Source organism: Puma concolor, chromosome A1, assembly GCF_028749965.1.
Source record: "Puma concolor isolate L17-30 chromosome A1, mPumCon1.1.hap2, whole genome shotgun sequence".
NCBI lineage: Eukaryota > Metazoa > Chordata > Mammalia > Carnivora > Felidae > Puma > Puma concolor.
Window position 1 is genome coordinate 19,999,699 of NC_141667.1, and position 23,289 is coordinate 20,022,987.

Consider the following 23,289-nt stretch of genomic DNA (forward strand, 5'->3'; position numbering starts at 1 on the left):
TCTTGGAGTATAGAAATTATCTGATACATAAAATGATTTTACCTTACAAAGCACTGACATTACAGAAACTTAAATTAATTGGATTCTAAGTAATAGGAACATTTACCAAACCAATGTTTGTCTTTTTATGTAACAGGGCATGATAGATAATATTTCCAGAAACTTTCACTGTTCCTAAAAATTAGAGGACAGTGTAATTTACTGTATCTACTTTCTGTGAAAGCTTTAACACTTATTGAAGCAACATTCTCATTTCATCTCTTTTTTTCATTTTAAAAATATATTCCAGCAACTATAAGATATATTGGCAATCATTTTCAATGCAATTATAACTATCTATAATTTTAAAAGTTTAAGCATCAATATTTTGGGGAATAAGTAGGTGGAGATGATAACTGTGAAAATTGCTAGTAAATAACTGGAGCTCTACATACACATGGAATTTTTTTTTCATCATTTTTCTGGTTTCCTATATGTTAAAAATATATTTTACATGAATTAAATATTTGATAAACCATTTAAAATAATGACAAGATTAAATAAAATTTTTAAAAGCAAAAGTTTTAAACTTTTTTAATGATTTTTTAAATTTACTTTTGAGAGAAAGAGTCAGAGAGCAAGCAGGGGAGGGGCAGAGAGGGACACACAGAATCCCAAGCAGGCTCCAGGCTCTGAGCTGTCAGCACAGAGCCTGATGTGGGGCTCAAACTCACAGACCACAAAATCATGACCTGAGCTGATGTCTGATGCTTAACCACCCAGGTGCTCCCAAAAGTTTTACATTTTGATTATTTTGATTTATGATTTTTTTCTTTTATTCGATTGGGCTTTTGGTCCCATATCTAAAAATCTTAGGGGACACCTGGGTGGCTCAGTCAGCTAAGCATCTGACTCTTGATCTCAACTTAGTTCAATGTTTCATCTGTCCCTCCCCTGCTTTTGCTTTCTCTCATTCTCTTTCTCTCTCTTTCTCTCAAATAAATGAATAAACTTAAAATCTATGCCTAACTTAAGATCAAGAAGATTCATCTCATGTCTTCTTTTCAAAGGTTTATTGTCTTAGTTCTAACACTTAGGTCTATGATCCAACTTGAATCAAGTTCTGTATATAGTATGAGATATGAACTGAAGTTCTTTGTTTTGCATATGAATATCTACTTTCCCAAGCTCCGTTTGTTGAAAAGTCCATTCTTTCTCCTCTGTATTGCCTCTGTGCTTTTGTCAAAAATCAGTTTGTCTACATATGTGTGTCTATATATGTCTACATTTGCATTTTATATTTAAATTTTATAATTACCTTGAAATTTCTATATAAAAGCCTGTGAGGATTTGACTGGGATTGCATTGAATCTTTAGATAAATTTGGGGAAAATGACCATCACAGCAACATTGACTCTTCTGACCTAAAAACCCTATATATCTCTACATCAATGAGTTCATCTCAGTAATGTTTTAAAGATTTCAGTGTTCAGATCTTGCTTTCTTTTTATCAAATATTACCCTAATATTTTCATATTTTGTTGTTATTTTTATTTCTAAACCACTTTGTTGAGATATGATTGAGATACAAAAATCTGTTCATGTTTAATTTATACAACTTGATGAGCTTGAACACTGTTAAATACATTACTTAATAATGATTTTAAATCATTAAAATATGTTTAAATATATTTAAAAAAAGACAAGCCAACAATATATAATAACATATTACATTTGGCTATAGACATGTCTAGAATATACAAAGAATGCTCAAAATCCAAAAATCAAAAAGCATAAAGTCCAATAAAAAATGGGGAAAGTATTTGAACCAACATTTTTACCTATAGAAAGCAAAAATGTACATGAAAAGGTATCCAACGCTGTTCGTTATCTGAGAAATGCAAATTAAAATGACCAACTATTGGGGCACGTAGGTGGCTTATTCGGTTAAGTGTCCAACTCTTGATTTCAGCTCAGGTTATGATCTCATGTATTAAGGTGGAATCTCAGCGCTGCTTAAGATTCTCTCTCTCTTTTTTCTCTTTTTCTCCCACTGCCCCTCCCCTGCTTGCTCACACACTCTCTCAATAAATAAATAAATAAATAAATAAAGTGACTATTACCAAGTGTTAGTGAGAATGTGGAGGAACTAGAACAATTCTACACTATTAATGGGGATGTAGTTATATAATCTCCTTGGAAGATAATGTGGTAGACAGAAATAATGACACCTCAAAGACATTCACATTCTAATCCCTGGTACCTGTGGAATCTGTAAATATGTAAAAGGGACTTTGCAGATGTTATTAATTGAATGACTGTAGAGATTTCAAGAGAGTATTTTGGATTATTTAAGTGGGATCATTGTAATCATAAGGATCCTTGTAGGAAGAAGGCAGGAGGATCAGAGTCAATGGTAAGAGATAAGATCACAGAAGCAAGGGGTCTGAGTGCCCTGAGCAAGAGGGCAGCAGCCAGCACGCAGGAAGCTTAGAAACTATGAAAGGAAAGCAGTGGATTCTCCCCTGTGGCTTCCAGATGGAACACGGCCCCTCGACACCTTGATTTTAGACTTTGACTTCTAGATATGCAACAACATAAATCTATGTTGTCCTAAGTCACTTGGTTTGTGGTAAGTTGTTACAGTAGCAAGAGCATTGGTAGATGCTTAAAACAGTAAAAGTACATCTACAATATAATCCAGTCTTCTGCTCCCAGGTATTTATAAAAGAGGGATGAAAGTATATGCTCATTTAAACATTGTATATGAATGTTTACAGAAGTTTATGGATAAGAGAAAAAACCTGGAAACAAGCCAAATGTTACAGGTGAATGGATAAACAAATTAGAGTATATCTGTACAATGCAATGTTACTAAACAATAAAAAAGAATGACATTTTTTGGTTTCACATGTAAGGAGCTTGAAATTACCACTCCAAGCTAACACAACGCAAACTTGAACAGATTAAAAAACCAGCAATTCTTCTTGGATCCATAAGAGATAGAAGGACTCTGGGCAAACTACTGCTCCCAAGATTGGAGAGAGAGACATGTGAATAGAAGGAAACAAGACTTACCAGCAGAGACTCAGGAGCAGAAACCATCTTAGAACCAGTAATGGTAGAGGAAAACTGAACTATAATTGACAAATTAATGGAGGCTTAGTGCACACAACTCTCAAAATTAAAAACTCCAGGAGACCCAGCCATGCTGTTTGGGGAGGTGCTCCTCAATACTTGGAGATTTACCTATGGGGGACTCACCAGTTTCCTATAGTAAAATGTCATAAAAATCCCCATATGCTTTCAACAGGGAAGGAAATATTTTGAAATGCCTCAGAACACTGTGTTCCTAACAAGGTCTGCCCTCAGGGAAACTAGTTAACCAGAGCCTAACTTGGAGTATTATTATCAAAGCCTAACTGACTTGAGGGAAGGGAAATCCAGAATTCAATCCCATATAGCCTTCAGGTTTCTCCTACAGAGGGAAAAAAAATGAGGAATGCTTGTGAAGTTCACAGTATAGGGGCATAGTCTCACTAAAAGACAGTTATAATCAGAGGCTATAGAACGCTTCCCCCGCCCCACACTTAAACATCCCATTACTACAGGACCATTTACAGCAGTTGCATTTCCAGTACAATATATCCAGCTATCAAGAAAAAAATTACAAGGGATACCAAAAGGCAAAAAAACAAACAAATTGGAGAGACTCAGCAAGCATCAGAATCAGACATGGCAGGAATTTTGGAATGATCGGACTTGGAATTTAAAGTAACTGTGGTCAATATATTAAGTGTTCTGATGAATCAGGTGGACAGCATATAACAACAGATGGGCAACATAAGTAAAGAGATGAAATCCTAAGAAAGAACTAAAAAGAAATGCAAGAAATAAAGAACACTGTCACATAAATGATTAGGCTCATTAGTAGACTGGACATGGCTGAGAAAAGAGTCTTTGATCAGGAAGATATACCAGTAGAATCCTCCAAAACCTTACACATCCATCCTTATATATTTGTCTCAACCCATAGAATGTATAACACCAAGAGTGAACCATAAGGTAAACTATGGACTTTGAGCAATTGTGATGCATCAATATAGGTTATTCCTTGGTAAGAAAATATACCATTCTGGTAAGCAATGTTAATGGGAGAGGCTATGTATGGGGGGGGGGGGCGGGCAGTGGATATATTAGAAATCTCTGTTCCTTCCTCTTAAATTTCTTGGAAACCTAAAAATGCTGCAAAAAATAAACAATTCATAAACACACACATAAAATAAAAATAGGGAATTGTATGAAACAAACCAACAGTTAATTTGTCCCATGTAAATTCTTCCTGGGTATGGTCTATGCAGCTAGAAACCCAGTTTTAGACTTTTCAAAATATTGCTCTTTCATTATAAATACAGCAAATAAATATTCTTTCACTAAACTCAAAATGTGGAACATCTTTGACACTTCCATTAATTCAAGCCCATCTCCAACATAGTCTGTCAATATATACTCTTGTTTTTGTTTTCTTCTTCATAGTGGTCATCTTTTTTTTTTCTTCCTATTGTATGTGACAACACACTATTTTACTTATTTATTTATTTATTTTGTATGAAAGAGAAAGAGAAAGAGTGAAAGTGAGCAGGGGAAGGGAAGAGGGACAGAAGAAATCTTAAGCAGTTTCCACACTCAGCAGGGAGCCTGATGTAGGGCTGGGTCTCACAACCCTGAGATCATGACCCGAGTCCTAAGTCAAAATTAAGAGTTGACTCTTAACCAACTCAACCACCCAGGAACCCTTATGTTTTTTATTTTTTATTTTTTATTTTTTTATTTTTTTATTTTTTGAGAGAGGCAGAGAGCAAGCGAACCAACACACTATTTTATGTTATCATTTCATGCAAAAAATGTACACTAACAGGTTTCCTTAACCTTCATTTTTTTTTTACTTAAAATATATCCTGCGGGGTATTAGCTAAATTAATTTTCCAAAAACCACTTCACCCTGACCCAAATCAATTAAAAATTTTAAATATATCTAACTACCAGGATAATAACATGGAATCAAGTGATATTTTATTTTATTTTATTTTTTTTTAGAATCAAGTGATATTTTAAAAAAACATATTTTTTACATTATTTCTGATTGGTTATTTAGTTTCAAGCCTGATATGTAACTTTTTATGTACATAAACTACTCCCTCACTAATACATAATTCTGAATCTTGTCTAGGTATTTATACTTTATTGAATTTCCCTCACTAGTGAATTGTTACTGTGTATATATAGGTGTGTAAGTAAACATTTCTTTTTTTTTAAGTTTATTTATGCATTTTTGAGAGAGAGAGAGAGAGAGAGCACTCACATACAAGTGGGGGAGGGGCAGATAGTGAGGGAGAGAGAGAGAGAGACATGATGCCTGATCCCCAAAACCATGAGATCATGACCTGAGCTGAAATCAAGTCAGATGCTTAACCAATTGAGCCCAACTAGGCACTCCAACATTTCTTGAATTAAGTAAAAAATATGTTTTAAAAAAGTCTTTCTGAATCGGTTGGGTTATTTCTGGTGAAAAATAAAGGCTAAAGTTTAGAATATGAAAATATCACTTAAGGGAGCTATACTTGTAAACGAAACTATAATTAGAAGGAATCAAATGGGCTGAGACCAAAGTTAAACTATTTCTTGCCATGAAAATGCTAAAAATTAATGAAATTATATAATTTTATTTCCAGTTAATAAATTTATTTTCAAGAAGCCCTTTCAAAACCCCAGTAATGTATTTTAATCTAAAAAATAATTTCACATGAGTATCACAAGAATCATTGAACCATCGCTGAGCATTCATTCTGCATTCCCACAATTCCTTTAGACCAGTGCTTTGCAAACCTTTATGTACATTTACATCCCCTGGGGCTCCTGTTAGAAGTCAGTGTTCTAATTTAGTGGGTTTGGGGGGGGGGGCACAATACTCCACACTTCTAACAAGCTCCCCTGTAAGGCCAATGAGGCTGGCCTACACACTTTGAATAGAAACATCGAAGGACTCTCTAAACCTAAGTCATCTTCAGAATGTGTTTATGACTTTCCCCTGTTTAATGACTCACAGCTCAAGTATGTGTCCTGTTACACTTTCAGGAAAATCAAATATAAAGTGATTATTGTGGGAAGATAATGATTATTTCCAAATAATCAAGTTTATTCCAGAATTTTTTTTTTTAATCTGAAAGATCTGTTTGATTAAAGTCAGTAAACTACAGCAATTATTCTGATCACGCTACAAACTCTGTTTTCCTTTAGATTTACGTTTTCAAATGTTTGGATTTCATTTCATTTTTACAATCACAGAGTTTTCATTATTCTTCTAAAATACTTATCAAAACCATTTTTCTCTGAAACATATTAATTTTATTTATATATGTAAGCAAAGAATGGCAGATCACAAAATATAACAGACATTTTGACTCATCTCGATAATTAATTAGGTCTCTACACATCACAGATGATCCATTAAGCTGTAATCCATCCTTGGCTAATAAAAGGAATTAGTCATTCTTCAGTCAGCTGATTATGTTAAGATTTTAATGTACCATTTTCCTAAATTTTCTTTAATTTTACCATTTATAACAATAGAAAATCCTGAAGATTATTAAGACCCAATCCAAGGCTCTATGGATGAATAATTTTAATCCTTTTAGAGGTTTATAGCACCAATACAGCCTAACGAAATTTCAACATTGAGAAAGAAAAGAACATTTTTCAGGTATGTTTATACAATTTAAGTGAGCCAGCGCATACTAAATACTTCCTTTTTATGCATCTGATACCATTTTATGCATCTAGTGAAAAGCACTATGTGAAATAACTGAATCAAAGCCCTACACTTAGGACTCAAATAATATGAGTCCATATGCTTAATCTTATTTTCCAAGCATTCATTACACATTACCTACTGTGCTCTAATGTCATAGGAAATATATAATTCTAAATTGAACATTTATCACTCTATTTTAAGTATGTGTTTGCATATGTATCACTGTTTAGATTGTAGGTTTAAAGCATGGTTTTATGTCTTGAATCAAAAGTTACACATAAATGGATTGCACAAAATATTCAATAAATATTTTTGGAATTGAATATTATTATTCTAAAATATTTCAATGAGAAGGAAACAATTTATTTTTCTAAAATGTACAACATGGCATCAACGACCATTTGTACCCTTTTATGCTCATATCTTGTTTATATACAACATCACAGAACTCACATAAAACATCAGTCAAATAGGAAATCAATATATGATTTTTAAATGAAATATGTAACACAAAGTATCAGATAAGTTATCAAACATTGCTAGGAATGTTACAAATGCAGACAGAATTCCAAGAAGCTCCGATCCTTGTTATTCTTCTTAGATTAAAATTTCCCTCTAAGCAAAGCCCTTTGAAATTAATTTTATTCCCCCAGAATGTGACCTGCATGCAAACCAGTAATATACTTCTCCAGCTAAGCCACATCTAACATTTTAACATGATAATTAGCAAAAACAGACAAAGCACACAAAAACGGGGTGCAGTGGGTCGAAAAAGCATGTGGCAGGAGTAAAGAGAAGCACTGGTGAGTGAGACACATAAGTTAGTGTGGCCATTTTCTCTAAGATTCCCACTAATAAGCTAAAGAATAGCACCCAAGAGTTTTTGCTTCACTCTCAGCAGCCTTTGTAACTTCAGTAGCGATTGTGACAGTCCCAGATGTAACGTGATCCTCGATCAAGTTAGCAGTGCTAATACAGCTGTGACATTACACCTGCTGCTTCCTGGAAGTCTCATTCTACTGTAGCTAGGATTTATTTCACTGTGTGGAAATTGGTAGCAAGAATGCTCTCAGGGTAACTTAAAGATGTTAGGATAAAACCCATCTGGTACCCAATTTTCTTTGATCCAGGGCTTAAACTGCTTCTGAAAAGCAATGAATGAAGAGATGGGGAGAAAGAGCTCGAGAATTTTATTAGGAATTCCTTACCAAGGTAGGGTGTCATTCCTCATTTAATGCATTCTTGGAAGAACATCAAGGAAAAACTTCTATAGCTAGAAAGAAAAACCCCTTAAAGATCATTTCCTTTCAAAGTTCCTTATGTGAAGACCTGTGCATGTACGAATAAATAGCGTGCAAATAATCACAACACACTTCAGAGTGTCCTACTATGTGAATGTGTAGTATATGCACTAAATCGGGATTTACTATACAGCAATCTGTGTTCTTGCCGGTAAACCTAAAAGTGCAAAGAGACATGACATTAATTTGTAAAATTATTCAAAGGTACAAACGTGGAAATATATTATCGGTCATAAAGATATACTTAATTAATAAATATAGTGGATTACATGTGGATTAGCACAGTCATTATTAGACAGATCTTTTTGGCATGCATTTATAAGATGGTCAGGCTTAAATAAAAGAAGCAGACACTTTTATCAGCACTAACTTTTAATTCTAATTATGCTTCAATATTTGCACAATACTAAAAAAGCCCATTTGTAGATAGCCTATCTTATCTCTATTATGGAGGCCCATTACATAAAAAAGGATTAACTCCTAAATTATGCATCTGTAGCTGAAATATAAAATTGGAATAGTGTTGCGTTAAATTTCATTTTCTTGGGGGCAGAAAGGGACTAGATTCTAATTTATTTTCTATTTTTCATAATGCTTGGCTCAATGTTAAATAGTACTTTCATCATATATTTCAAACTGAACTAAAAAGACAATAAAAGGTTTATTTCTTTATTTTCTAATATTTATTCATGTTTTTAAGTCTTAAAGGTATCAATGCTTAAGTATGCACTCTAAGACATAGTGTGAGTTTTGTAGATACTTAAAATATTAAGCTATATTATAATAAGCATCCCAGTGCACTAGGTGTACCAATATTTGCTTGTGGATGTATTTTTTTCCCACACATTTCAATGGACTGTGTTTAGAATTTTCACTGTGTCGATGCAGTCACTGAGGCTCAGGATTGTTCTCTCAGCAACGTTCATGGAGCACTGTCTGTGTGCCATACATTCTACTGTGTGGAGGCTGTCAAATGTGAACAAAGCTGAAACGATTCTCACTATCTAAGAATTAACAGTGGTGATGGGTGAAAAGAGCCCCGAATGCGAACATGGAAGCTCTGAGAAATCTTTTTGCAGGAAATCATATCGTAGATGACACACAGGGAAGAGGAGACAGAGTGCAATCTTGTGAACACTTGTGCATATTGTATGCAAGCATGTGCAGTGGTTAAACTGAGTTCTGGCCACATAGTGGGATGGAATTGTTTTCCATGAATTGGAATGACGGATCATGAATATGCAATGGGTCACAAACAGGGAAACGACTGTACAAAGCTCATGTACAAAAAAACGAGCATGATAAAATGGAATCATTTCATTTTGATTGTATGACATAATTTCTTAAGATGTCTAAGCTCAAACCTAAACTTAGGTCCAGGCCTGTTATAATGCAGAGCCCAAGCCATCTAATTCTTCAGCCACAGCCTTCTCTATCTTAGCCAGGTTGGTCTTATGACTTCCATGGGCCCTTGAGGACTTTTTCCTCGATAAAACATAACAGCAAACATATTTTACAATGGCATTCATGTAAGGACACATATATTAATATTACATATTAAAGAATTGTCTTTGATATAAAAGTTTACTTTTTGGCTCTGATTTTAAAAGAAATAAAAACACCTTCATGTTTTGGTCGCCCCCTCAAAGTAAGGGGGACCCTAAGCTCTGGGCCTACTGTGCCTAAGGGAGAAATTACACCTGACCTTAGCACAAACATATGGGTTAGAGCCATGTGTCTGGCTCCGTGATGACAGTGCAGAGCCTTCTTGGGATTCTGTCTCTCCCTCTCTCTGCCCCTCCTCTGCTCATGCATGCTCTCTCTCAAAATAAAATAAATAAACTTAAAAAAAAAATAGTATTACTGTCAGCACAGAGCCCAGCATGGGGCTTGAACCCATGAGCCACAAGACGAGCCCTGAACTGAAATCAAGAGTCAGACACTTGGGGTACCTGAGTGGCTCAGTGGTTGAGCGTCAGACTTTGGCTCAGGTCATGATCTCGTGGTTCATGAGTCTGAGCCCCACATCAGCTCCTTACTGTCAGCCTTTCGGCACATAGCCTTAAGATCCTCTGTCCCCCTCGCTGCCCCTCCCCCAGTTGTGCACCCCCCCAAACAAAAAGAGTCAGATAGTTAATCAACTGAGTCACCAGTATCAAGTACTTTTGAACTGAGTTTCAGAAATAAATTTTTTCTCCCATAATTTAATCTGACAGAGATGGAAACAGTTTCAAGAGTAATGTTATATGATGTGCTCAGTCTCCAGTAGTTTGTGTCATAACAGAAATACAACTCAGGTCATCCGATTTCCCTTGCACCGTTCTGAAATGTCTTGCATAATTTAATAATGAATAGATGTTATCATGATTAAAACTTACACTGAAATACTGTTATCGAGAAGACATCCTGGCTAGCTTCCAGTTTGCTGAGCACAGAAAAGATGAACTCACTGGAGTGGGGAGATCTGACACCACAGAAGTGTTCTGAATTACAGACCACAAAAGTATGTGGACATATACACATTCCGGATACAGAATATTGATTAAAAATGCCAGCAAAAATGTGTTTGGACATGTAATGTCCACAGATTGCTTTGGACTTAAAACGTATGATTGTCATGTTGAATTTTAAGTATAAAGTTGCTATTCAAGTCCCTTTGAGAACAAAGGTTCAGTAGCAACCCTTCTTTTTAAAGAATTATGTCTTTAGGAGGAAAGTTGGAATTGATGGCAAAATAGTTAATAAAAATAATTAACAATTTTTCTTGAAAGGTATGGCTCCATTTAGTCGTTTCTGTCCCCTACTCTAACTTTACACCCTGTTCCTGGCCTCATCACTACCATTCAATTCCCTGCTATGCCTCTTGGAATTCCAACTGAAATACAGCTCTCAGTCTTTCACATGATAAGTTTTATGACCATCTACTTTTTAAAAATTTTTTTTAACGTTTATTTATTTTTGAGACAGAGAGAGACAGAGCATGAATGGGGGAGGGTCAGAGAGAGAGAGGGAGACACAGAATCTGAAACAGGCTCCAGGCTCTGAGCTGTCAGCACAGAGCCCGACGTGGGGCTTGAACTCATGAACCGCGAGATCATGACCTGAGCCAAAGCCGGACGCTTAACCGACTGAGCCACCCAGGCGCCCCTATGACCACCTATTTTTAAAAGTTTTGGTTTTCATGTATGTATATCTGACTTTTTTTTTTGTAGTATAAACACCAATGGAAGAAACACATCTGTAATTATTTTTAACCATTAGAAAGTATTACAGTTTATAAGTCTGCTTTACTGAATCATTTAGTGCTTAAATCCAGGGTAATACCAAAAAAAAAAAAAGTCATATAACAAAAATCTACAGTTACTGAAGGCAATGAAATTGATAAGCTTTCAGATAATAAAGGAGATTATTCACTGGTCCCTGAAACAATTATACACTTGACCCATATTCAGTCACGATTACTATGTGAATCACAAAGATGCTTCATTTTAATAAGAATTAAGTGAGTTAAGATCAGTGCCAGAAACAAAGTAGTACATCTAAACTCTGGACCATTAAGACATAATCTATAAAATGACATCTCCTCAGTTAACTGCAAACGACTGTTTCAAGCTGAATGCTGTTCAGCATTTCCTAGCTCCCTTGGATACTAGGTATATCTTCTGTATATAACCCCTTCCTGTGTACATGACACCTTCTGATTTTCTGCGTGGGATTCTTTTTACATGGTGTTACTTCCTGACTTTTTGATTACTCCTCCAAACATGCATTCTGCATCTTAGAAAAAGGCATGTTTTTATTGCTTTGTGTATTTGTGCGTGTGTTTGTATTCTTGTGTGTGAATAGTTTTTAATGGACTGAGTTAATCAAAGAAAGTATTATCTAGCTTGCGTTTCCATTTGAGGACATTTTAACTTATTTTCCTGCCTCCCACCACCACCAACAAAGAATCATAGATACCGGGGGGTGGGGAGGTGAGTGGGACATACAGAAAGGAAGTTGAGTGGAGATTGAGTTTTCTCACTTTTATTTTCTCGTAAATCAGTTATGGAATGAGAATAAAGGGTCACAAAGAAGGCATATGCCTCCAGTCCTAATTTCTTAAAATGGAAGACTCCTGTATTCATTCAACATTTCTCCTGATTTCTTTTTGTAAACATTTATATTCACCTTTTTAAGCACAACACATTGATCGCTTCCATAACTTATCTTGGATGATAGCAGTTTCATTTGATGATAAAACTCTAAAACCTAGCTGGTTTCCATTCTTAAAATAGGAGTAGGACAACTACAAGGGAAGAGATAAAACATCTGTGGTATATCCATACGAACAGAGAACACAGTGTGGTGGGAAGCACAGCACTGTGCATAAGTAGAGATATCAGTTATATCAGGTATATACACACACGCACACACATATCAGCAGTGGACTCATACGTCTAATACTGAATTTATCTTAAAGTTCCACAGCATTGGGAAAAGGATGATAAAACTATATGATAAGATACACAAAAACTAAAATATCATTTAAGATCATATAGCTCGTAGTGGTCCTTTCCAATTCCATCCCCTCAAATATTGTATATGTCTGCTGTGTAGTGCAAATGTGCATTCTAAGTTTGCAACTGCAAAGTGTGATTGCAAAATCACAATTGAAAACAAATTGTGCCATCGGAAGAAATAAACCAATACAGGGAACTAAAAAAATAGCTTTGGTAGACTTTACATAGTATTTCATTTGCTAAAGTATAAATAAAGTCTATAAATGTAAAGAACAAAGTTCTAATTTTGATTTTTAGTTTGATTAGGTAGATTTATCACCATGAATAAAACTGATAATGAAAACTATAGTAGGCTTATAGTAAATTTCATTATATTTTTAGAGTTAATTATCAAATAAGTAAACTTCCAAACACTATGAAGCCTAGTATCTTCACTTGCCCTGTACCAGAATGGTAACAAAGTACAAACTGACTACATGTGATATAAAATAAATTCATCTTGAATAGTAAGATAGAGATAGGTTGAATGTAAAAGAATATACAATATTTACCATGAGAACACTAATTATAAAAAATATGGACTGGCTAAATTAACATCAGATAACGTAGACTTCAGAACAAGGAATATTACCAGAGAAAAAGAAACTATGTAATGAAAAAGGGCCAATTCACATAGAAAATGCAACAATAATAAATTTGTAGACAGACTTCAAAATACATTAAGCAAAAATTTATAAACTGATAAACTGAAAAATTTATAAACTGATTTATAAAAAAAAAAAAATCAGTAATTACACAATTACAACAGGGAACTTTAACATTCCTCCCAATAATACTCCCAGCAAATTCCTCCCAGCAAATACTTTCTTTTCAAATACACATATAAGATGCAGTGAGAAGGCCACATTCTGGGCAGTAACATGAGTCATAGTATATTTAAGAAGACAAATTATACCATATTTCTCTAACTATAACAGATTTAAATGAGTAACTAACGAGAGAGAAAAACCTGACTATCCATAAATATTTAAAAATTTAAAAAACTGTTAGACCTGGGTCACAGAAGAAGTACCATAATAGAGTAGATTAGACTAGGTTAGATTAGATTGGATTAGATTAGATTTTTTATGTTATCTTACTTTAAATTTTTATTTAAATTCCAGTTAGTTAACATACTGTGTAATACTAGTGTCAGCTGTACATTCTAGTGATTCAACATTCCATGTAACACCCAGGGCTCATCACAAATGCCCTCCTTACTCCCCATCACCCATTTCACCCATCCTCCCACCTATCTCCTCTCTAGTAACCATCAGTTTGTTCTCTATAGTTAAGAACCTGTTTCTTGGTTTGCCCCTCTTTTTTTTGTTTCCCCTTTGCTTGTTTTGTTTCTTAAATTCCATTTATGAGTGAAATCATATAGTATTTGTCTTTTTCTGACTGACTTATTTTGCTTAGCGTGATACTCTCTAGCTCCATCCATATCATCACGAATGGCAAGACTTCATTCCTTTTCATAGCACTTTCTAATCCATTTATCAGCCTATGGACACTTGAGCTATTTCCATAATTTGGGCATTGTTGATACTGTTACTACAAACACCAGGGTACTTGTATCCTCTTGAATTAGTACTTTTGTAATCTTTGGTTAAATATCTAGTGGTGCAATTGCTGGACCATAGGGTAGTTCTATTTTTAACCTTTTAAAAACCTGCATACTCTTTTCCAGAGTGGCAGCACCAGTTTGCATTCCTACCAACAGTGAAAGAGGGGTCCCCTTTCTCCACACCCTTGCCAACATTGTGTTGATTTTAAATTTAATAAAATTTAAAAGCCAGTATATTTCAAAATTTGTAGGATGTGGCTAATAAAGTGCTTAAAGGGAAATTTAAAGCATGACATATCAATTTCAGTAAGGAAAAACATGTCAATTAAGCTTTTTTAAAGAGACAATTAAAAGAAGAATTCTTCTTAAATGATGGAGACAAAAGAAACATATGTAATAACTATATATTTAATATAGATAATGATATATTTTATTAAATATATTATGTATTTTATAAGAAACATAATAAAATGAAAAGAAAATTCATAAACTTGGGGAAAATAATTGCAAACACATATGTGATAAAACATTTTCCATAATACGTTAAAAAATACCAAAGTCAATAATTAACTCACTTAAAAATGGGCACAGGCTCCACAATTACAACAGCATACATATGCCAAATAATCACAAAAAGAGATGTTCAACATCAGTCACCATTAATAAAAATGTGAAAAGTAAAACCACAATGTTGACCACTACACTACATTAAATAGCTAAAATAAAATTTCAAAAGACATTAACAGATGCTGGCAAGGATACAAAGTAAATCAAACTTCTATACTTTGCAGATGGTAATGCTGCATATTATAGCCACGTTATTTATTTTTTAATATGAAATTTATTGTCTAATTGGTTTCCATACAACACCCACTGCTCATCTCAGCACGTGCCCTCCTCAAAGCCCATCACCCACCCTCCCGTCCCTCCCACCCCCATCAACCCTCAGTTTGTTCTCAGTTTTTAAGAGTCTCTTATGGTTTGCCCCCCCCCACCGTCTCTAACTTTTTTTTTTTCCTCCTTCCCCTCTCCCATGGTCTTCTGTTAAGTTTCTCAGGATCCATATAACAGTGAAAACATATGGTACCTTTCTTTCTCTGTAAGACTTATTTCACTTAGCATAATACTCTCCAGTTCCATCCACGTTGTTACAAAAGGCAATATTTCATTCTTTCTCATTGCCACGTAGTATTCCATTGTGTATATAAACCACAATTTCTTTATCCATACGTCAGTTGATGGACATTTAGGCTCTTTCCATAATTTGACTATTGTTGAAAGTGCTGCTATAAATATTGCGGTACGAGTGCCCCTGTGCATCAGCACTCCTGTATCCCTTGGGTAAATTCCTAGCAGCTATTACTGGGTCAGAGGATAGATCTATTTTTAATTTTTTGAGGAACCTCCACACTATTTTCCAGAGCAGCTGCTCCAGTTTGCATTCCCACCAACAGTGCAAGAGGGTTCCTGTTTCTCCACATCCTCGCCAGCTCTATAGTCTACTGATTTGTTCATTTTAGTCACTCTGACTGGCATGAGGTCGTATCTGAGTATGGTTTTGATTTGTATTTCCCTGATGAGGAGTGACATTGAGCATCTTTTCATGTGCCTGTGGCCATCTGGATGTCTTCTTTAGAGAAGTTTCTATTCATGCTTTCTGACCATTTCTTCACTGGATTATTTGTTTTTCGGGTGTGGAGTTGGGTGAGTTCTTTATAGATTTTGGATACTACCCCTTGGTCCAATATGTCATTTGCAAATATCTTTTCCCATTCCTTTTAGTTTTGTTGATTGTTTCCTTTGCAGTGTGGAAGCTTTTTATCTTGATGAGGTCCGAATAGTTCATTTTTGCTTTTACTTCCTTTGCCCTTGGAGATGTGTTGAGTAAGAAATTGCTGTGGCTGAGGGTAGAGAGGTTTTTTTCCTGCTTTCTCCTCTAGGTTTTTGATGGTTTCCTGTCTCACATTCAGGTCCTTCATCCATTTTGAGTTTATCTCTGTGAATGGTGTAAGAAAGTGGTCTAGTTTCATTCTTCTGCATGTTGCTGTCCAGTTCTCCCAGGACCATTTGTTAAAGAGACTGTATTTCTTCCATTGGCTATTCTTTCCTGCTTTGTCAAAGATTAGTTGGCCATACTTTTGTGGGTCCAATTCTGGAGTCTCTATTCTATTCCATTGGTCTATGTGTCTGTTTTTATGCTAACACCATGCTCTCTTGATGATTACAGCTTTGGAGTAGAGGCTAAAATCTGGGACTGTGATGCCTCCTGCTTTGGTCTTCTTCTTCAAAATTACTTTGGCTATTCGGGGCCTTTTGCAGTTCCATATGAATTTTAGGATTGCTTGTTCTACTTTTGAGAAGAATGCTGGTGCAATTTTGATTGGGATTGCATTGAATGTGTAGATAGCTTTGGGTAGTATTGACATTTTCACAATATTTATTCTTCCAATCCATGAGCACGGAATGTTTTTCCATTTCTTTGTATCTTCTTCAATTTCTTTCATAAGCTTTCTATAGTTTTCAGCATACTGATCTCTTACATCTTTGGTTAGGTTTATTCCTAAGAATTTTATGATTCTTGGTGTAATTGTGAATGGGATCAGTTTCTTTATTTGTCTTTCTGTTGCTTTATTATTAGTGTATAAGAATGCAACTGATTTCTGTACATTAATTTTGTATCCTGTGACTTTGCTGAATTTATGTATCAGTTCTAGTAGAGTTTTCGTGGAGTCTACAGGTTTTCCATGTATAATATCATGTCATCTGCAAAAAGTGAAAACTTAACTTCATCTTTGCCAATTTTGATGCCTTTGATCTCCTTTTGTTGTCTGATTGCTGATGCTAGCACTTGCAAAACTATGTTAAACAACAGCGGTGAGAGTGGACATCACTGTCGGGTTCCTGATCTCAGGGGGAAAGCTCTCAGTTTTTCCCCATTGAGGATGATATTAGCTGTGGGCTTTTCAAAAATGGCTTTTATAATGTTTAAGTATGTTCATTCTATCCCGAATTTCTCGAGGGTTTTTATTAAGAAAGGATGCTGAATTTTGTCAAATGTTTTTTTCTGCATTGATTGACAAAATCATATGGTTCTTATCTTCTATTTTTTTAATATGATGTATCACATTGATTGACTTGCGAATGTTGAACCAGCCCTGCATCCCAGGAATGAATCCCACTTAATCATGGTGAATAATTCTTTTTATATGCTGTTGAATTCGATTTGCTAGTATCTTATTGAGAATTTTTGCATCCATATTCATCAGGGATATTGGCCTGTAGTTCTCTTTTTTTACTGGGTCTCTGTCTGGTTTAGGAATCAAAGTAATACTGGCTTCATAGAATGAGTCTGGAAGTTTTCCTTCCCTTTCTATTTTTTGGAACAGCTTGAGAAGGATAGGTATTATCTCGGCTTTAAATGTCTGGTAGAATTCCCCAGGGAAGCCATCTGGTCCTGGACTTTTATTTGTTGGGAGATATTTGATAACTGATTCAATTTCCTCATTGGTTTTGGGTCTGTTCAAGCTTTCTATTTCCTCCTGTTTGAGTTTTGGAGACGTGTGGGTGTTTAGGAATTTATCCATTTCTTCCAGGTTGTCCAGTTTGTTGGCATATAATTTTTCATACTATTCCCTGATAATTGCTTGTACTTCTGAGGAATTGGTTGTAATAATTCCTTTTTCATTCATGATTTTACCTATTTGGGTCATCTCCCTTTTCTTTTTGAGAAGACTGGCTAGACTTTTATCAATTCTGTTTTTCAAAATACCAACTTTTGGTTTCATTGATCTGCTCTATAGTTTTTTTAGATTCTATATTGTTTATTTCTGCTCTGATCTTTATGATTTCTCTTCTTCTGCTGGATTTAGGCTGTCTTTGCTGTTCTGCTTCTATTTCCTTTAGGTGTGCTGTTAGATTTTGTATTTGGGATTTTGCTTGTTTCTTGAGATATGCCTGGATTGCAATGTATTTTCCTCTCAGGGCTGCCTTTGCTGCATCCCAAAGCGTTTGGATTGTTGTCTTTTCACTTTCATTTGTTTCCATATATTTTTTAAATTTCTTCTCTAATTGCCTGGTTGACCCATTAATTCTTTAGTAGGGTGTTCTTTAACCTCCATGCTTTTGGAGGTTTTCCAGACTTTTTCCTGTGGTTGATTTCAAGTTTCATAGCATTGTGGTCTGAAAGTGTGCATGGTATGATCTCAATTATTTTATACTTATGAAGGGCAGTTTTGTGACCCAGTAGGTGATCTATCTTGAAGAATGTTCCATGTGCACTCGAGAAGAAGGTACATTCTGTTGCTTTGGGATGCAGAGTTCTAAATATATCTGTCAAGTCCATCTCATCCAATGTATCATTCAGGGCCCTTGTTTCTTTCTTGATCCTGTGTCTAGATGATCTATCCATTGTTGTAAGTGGGGTATTAATGTCCCCTGCAATTACCACATTCTTGTCAATAAGGTTGCTTGTGTTTGTGAGTAATTATTTTATATATTTGGGGGCTCCTGTATTCAATGCATAGACATTTATAATTGTTAGCTCTTCCTGATGGATAGACCCTGTAATTATTATATAATGCCCTTCTACATCTCTTGTTACAGGCTTTAATTTAAAGTCTAGTTTGTCTGATATAAGTATGGCTACTCCAGCTTTCTTTTGACTTCCAGTAGCATGATAGATACTTCTCCATCCCCTCACTTTCAATCTGAAGGTGTCTTCAGGTCTCAAATGAGTCTCTTGTACACAGCAAATAGATGGGTCTTGTTTCTTTATCCATTCTGATACCCAAGTCTTTTGGTTGGAGCATTTAGTCCATTTACATTCAGTGTTATTATTGAAAGATATGGGTTGAGAGTCACTGTGATGTCTGTAGGTTTCATACTTGTAGTGATGTCTCTGGTGCTTTGTGGTCCTTGGAACATTTCACTCACAAAATCCCCATTTGGACTTCTTGTAGGGCTGGTTTAGTGGTGATGAATTCCTTCAGTTTTTGTTTGGGAAGACCTTTATCTCTCCTTCTATTCTGAATGACAGACTTGCTGGATAAAGGATTCTCAGCTGCATATTTTTTCTATTCATCACATTGAAGATTTCCTGCCATTCCTTTCTGGCCTGCCAAGTTTCAGTAGATAGGTCTGCCATTAGTCTTATACGTCTCCCTTTATAAGTTTGAGCTTGCTTATCCCTAGCTGCTTTCAGAATTTTCTCTTTATCCTTGTATTTTGCCAATTTCAGTATGGTATGTCATGCAGAAAATCTATTGAAGTTACTTCTGAAGGGAGTTCTCTTGCCTCTTGGATTTCAATGCCTTTTTCCTTCCCCAGATCAGGGCAGTTCTCAGCTATGATTTGTTCAAGTACAACTTCAGCCCCTTTCTCTCTGTATTCTTCTTCTGGAATTCCTATGATATGGATATTGTTCCATTTGATTGCATCACTTAGTTCTCTAATTCTCCCTCATACTCCTGGATTTTTTTATCTCTATTTTTCTCAGCTTCCTCTTTTTCCATAATTTTATCTTCTAATTCACCTATTCTTTCCTCTGACTCTTCAATACGTGCTATGGCCACCTCCATTTTATGGTGCACTTCATTTATAGCATTTTTTAGCTCCTATTTCTTAGTCCCTTGATCTCTGTAGCAATAGCTCCTCTGCTGTTCTCTATGCTTTTGTCAAGCCCAGCAATTACTTTTATGACTATTATTCTAAATTCTTATTCCATTATATTGCTTAAATCGTTTTTGATCAATTCGTTAGTTTTCGCTACCTCCTGGAATTTATTTTGAGGAGAATTCTTCCATTTCGTCATTTTGGGTAGTCCCTGGGGTGGCTCCCAACTGCAGGGCACTTCCCCCGTACTGTCCAGAGTAACTTGTGTTGGTGGGCGGGGCCACAGTCAGACCCTATGTCTGCCCTCATCCCACTGCTGGGGCCATAGTCAGACTGGTGTGTACCTTATCTTCCCCTCTCCCAGAGGCAGGACTCACTGTGAAGTGGTGTAACCCCTGTCTGGGCTATTTGCATACTGCTAGGCTTGTGGTGCTGCTTCGATGGGATCTGGTCAAGGGTGAATTAGCCAGGGTGGATCCACAAGATGCACAGGGGTGGGAGGGGCAGGCTTTGCTTGCTTTGCCATCAGTGTTCCCCTGCGGAAGGGGCCCTGCAGCACTGGGAGGGAGGCAGACCGGTTGGAAGGATGGATCCACAGAAGCACAGTGTTGGAGGTTTGCAGCAAGTTCGGTGACGGGAACTGGTTCCCTCTGGGATTTTGGCTGGGGGATGGGGGAGGGAGATGGTGCTTCCCAGCACCTTTGTTCCCCACTGAGCTGAGCTCGGTCCTCCTGGGCTCAATACCTCTCCCTCCCGGTGTCCTCTCACCCTCCCGCTCTCCGAGAGCAGAGCTGTTGACTTATAACATTCTAGATGTTGAGTCCTGCTGGCTGTCAGAACTCACGTAGTCCTGCCCCTCCGTTTTTGCAAGCCAGACTCGGGGCCTCTGCCTTGCCCGGCAGGCTGCCCCTCCACTGCCCTGGCTGCCTCCCGTCAGTCTATGTAGCGCGCACCGCCTCTCCGCCCTTCCTACCCTCTTCCATGGGCCTCTTGTCTACACTTGGCTCCAGAGAGTCCATTCTTCTAGTCTTCTGGCAGTTTTCTGGGTGATTTAGGCAGATGTGGGTGGAATCTAAGCGATCAGCAGGACGAGGTAAGCCCAGCGTCCTCCTACACCGCCACCTTCCAGTCTCTCCACCAATGCCACCTTTAAAGAGGGACTTCACTGGAGAGTTCAGACACCCCAAGCAGTGCCAGTGACAAGATTACAGCTGTGGGGTGTGATGAGCCCACATACAAATTCTACACTAACACTTTCTTGCGGGCTCCTTACCATTGTGGAAAGATTCATTCATTCAATAATTCACTTACTGAGCCCTGTCCTGGGGGCTGGGACTGTCTATAGCCACTTTAGAGAAAAAAACGAGGTTTCTTAAAATGTTACACATGTACTCATCATTTGATCTAACATTCTCATTCTAGGTATTTGTTCAGGAGAAATAAACATACTTGTTCACACGAAACTACAGTATATGTAAATGATTAAATAATTATTATTCATTATTCTTTATCATCAAAATCTGGAAACAGCTTGAATGTCCTCAAATGCGTGATGGACAAAGACGTTTTGGTGCAACCATACACTGACATGCTCCTTGTCATTAGGAAAGTAGGAACTATTGATATAGCAACACAGATTAATTTCCAATGCATTATGCTGAGTGGACTTAAAATCATATATAGTGCATAACCATGTATATGACATTTTTGTCATATTTTCAGTTTTTCATTTTTGAAAAAAAGAGAAGTATCAAGACTCAAAACACAAAAGATTAGTGGTTGCAGGGACTTAATCACCACAAAGTGACATGAGGGAACATTTTGAGGAGATGGAAATGTTCTCTATCTTTTCTGCGGTGGTACTTACACGACTGTATACATTTGTCAAAATTCATAGAATTTTACACTAAAAAGGATCAGTTTACTATATGTAAATTAGACCTTCATACAGATGGCAAATAGGTAATGAAAAGATGTTCAACATCACTAATCATCAGGGAAATGTAAATCAAAACCACAATGAGATTTCACCTCGCACCTGTCTGGATGGTTATTAAATAGGATAAATTTCATTTTTCAAAAAGGATATTTAGCTTCATTGTACTTACCTTTATCATATATTAAACATTTTAATAATTTTAAAAGCATTAAGAATGTATACTTTTATAAATTATCCAGAAAACTAACTACGACATACTATTTATAAATCTAAAGATGGAGTATTCCAGGAAAGGTTTATCATTTTGAAATTTTATTCAGATCAGTGGCTCCTTTATTCTCCTGAGACATCGGTGGTCCAAAGAAAAAGAGGCACTAAATTATATGCCCCATCTTTCTTCCTGTTATTCTTTAATTCTAGCTTGTCATCAGTTGTTAAAACAGACTAAACCTAACACCTAAGGGGTGCCTGAGTGGCTGAGTCACTTAAGCATCTGACTTCAGCTCAGGTCATGATCTCATGGTTCGTGAGTTCGAGTTCCACATCCGGCTCTCTGCTGACAGCTTGGAGCCTGTAGCTTGCTTTGAATTCTGTGTCTCCTGCTCTCTCTGTCCCTCACCCACTTACGCTCTGTTTCTCTCTCTCAAAAATAAATAAACATTAAACCTAACACATAAGAGTGTGCCATGTATCTTTTTTATATCTACATAATCTCACCAAGACTTTATAACCCTAGCTTGGCCTTATACTCACAGTTTCAGAAAACAGGGAGCCAGTGCAATAGTGCATAAAATATTAGGGCTCTGAAAGCCCGTGCCTGCTTAGAGGGGTGTGTAATTTAATAAAGTGTTTATTGATGTCAGCGCACTGGCACATCCCACTTGTGTCTATGATGGAGCCTACAGCACAGAGACTCCCACTGCTAATTAGATGACGGAAGGAAGATTACATTTTCCCTTGGAGACAGATGCAAAGGTGCGAAGTTATGCTCAGAGGGATTTAGATTTACAAGTATTTGATGGAACAGGACAAAAATAGGGAAGGGCACATTTTAGGGAAAGGCAACTAGGGAAACAAACTCGACAGAGTTGCATTATAAATAAGAACGAAAGTTATGAAAGATACCACCAGACTTCTACCGTTCCCACATTATTCACATGCAAATTTCTAACATAAATTACAAATGAGGAATACTATTTTTATGACTCACATGCTAAGCTTTCTAAAACTTTCTTGTGAATCCCAGAGAAGTTCAAGAGCTATGAGTTAGAATGCCATATATTGTATTTTACATCTTGCTCTCTAGGGGTGCCTATTAGTTATACCTTTCCAAATGATATCCAAAAAAATAAAATTAATAATTTCTTGAAAGGAATTGAATTATGAATCATTCACAGAGCTAGGAAGAATTTTTCATCTGAGATCATACAAATGGAAGTTTTGTTAATATTGAAGCAAAAGCAAATACTCTATGATGATTTTCATAACAGTGTTTTATTAATACTTTAAACAGTATATCTCAGCCTGACCTAAATATTAAG

General features: G+C 36.2%; 1 protein-coding gene across 1 annotated transcript in view; it reads right to left on the reverse strand.

Moving 5' to 3' along the window:
• The window catches only part of LOC112860428 (cadherin-10), a 134,827-nt gene extending 126,584 nt beyond the window's left edge, over nt 1-8,243 (reverse strand). The window contains exon 1 of the mRNA XM_086676381.1: nt 8,179-8,243. The gene's annotated coding sequence lies outside the window, so the exon portion shown is untranslated. The remainder of the gene's footprint in view (nt 1-8,178) is intronic.
• Nucleotides 8,244-23,289: the final 15,046 nt, after the last annotated feature.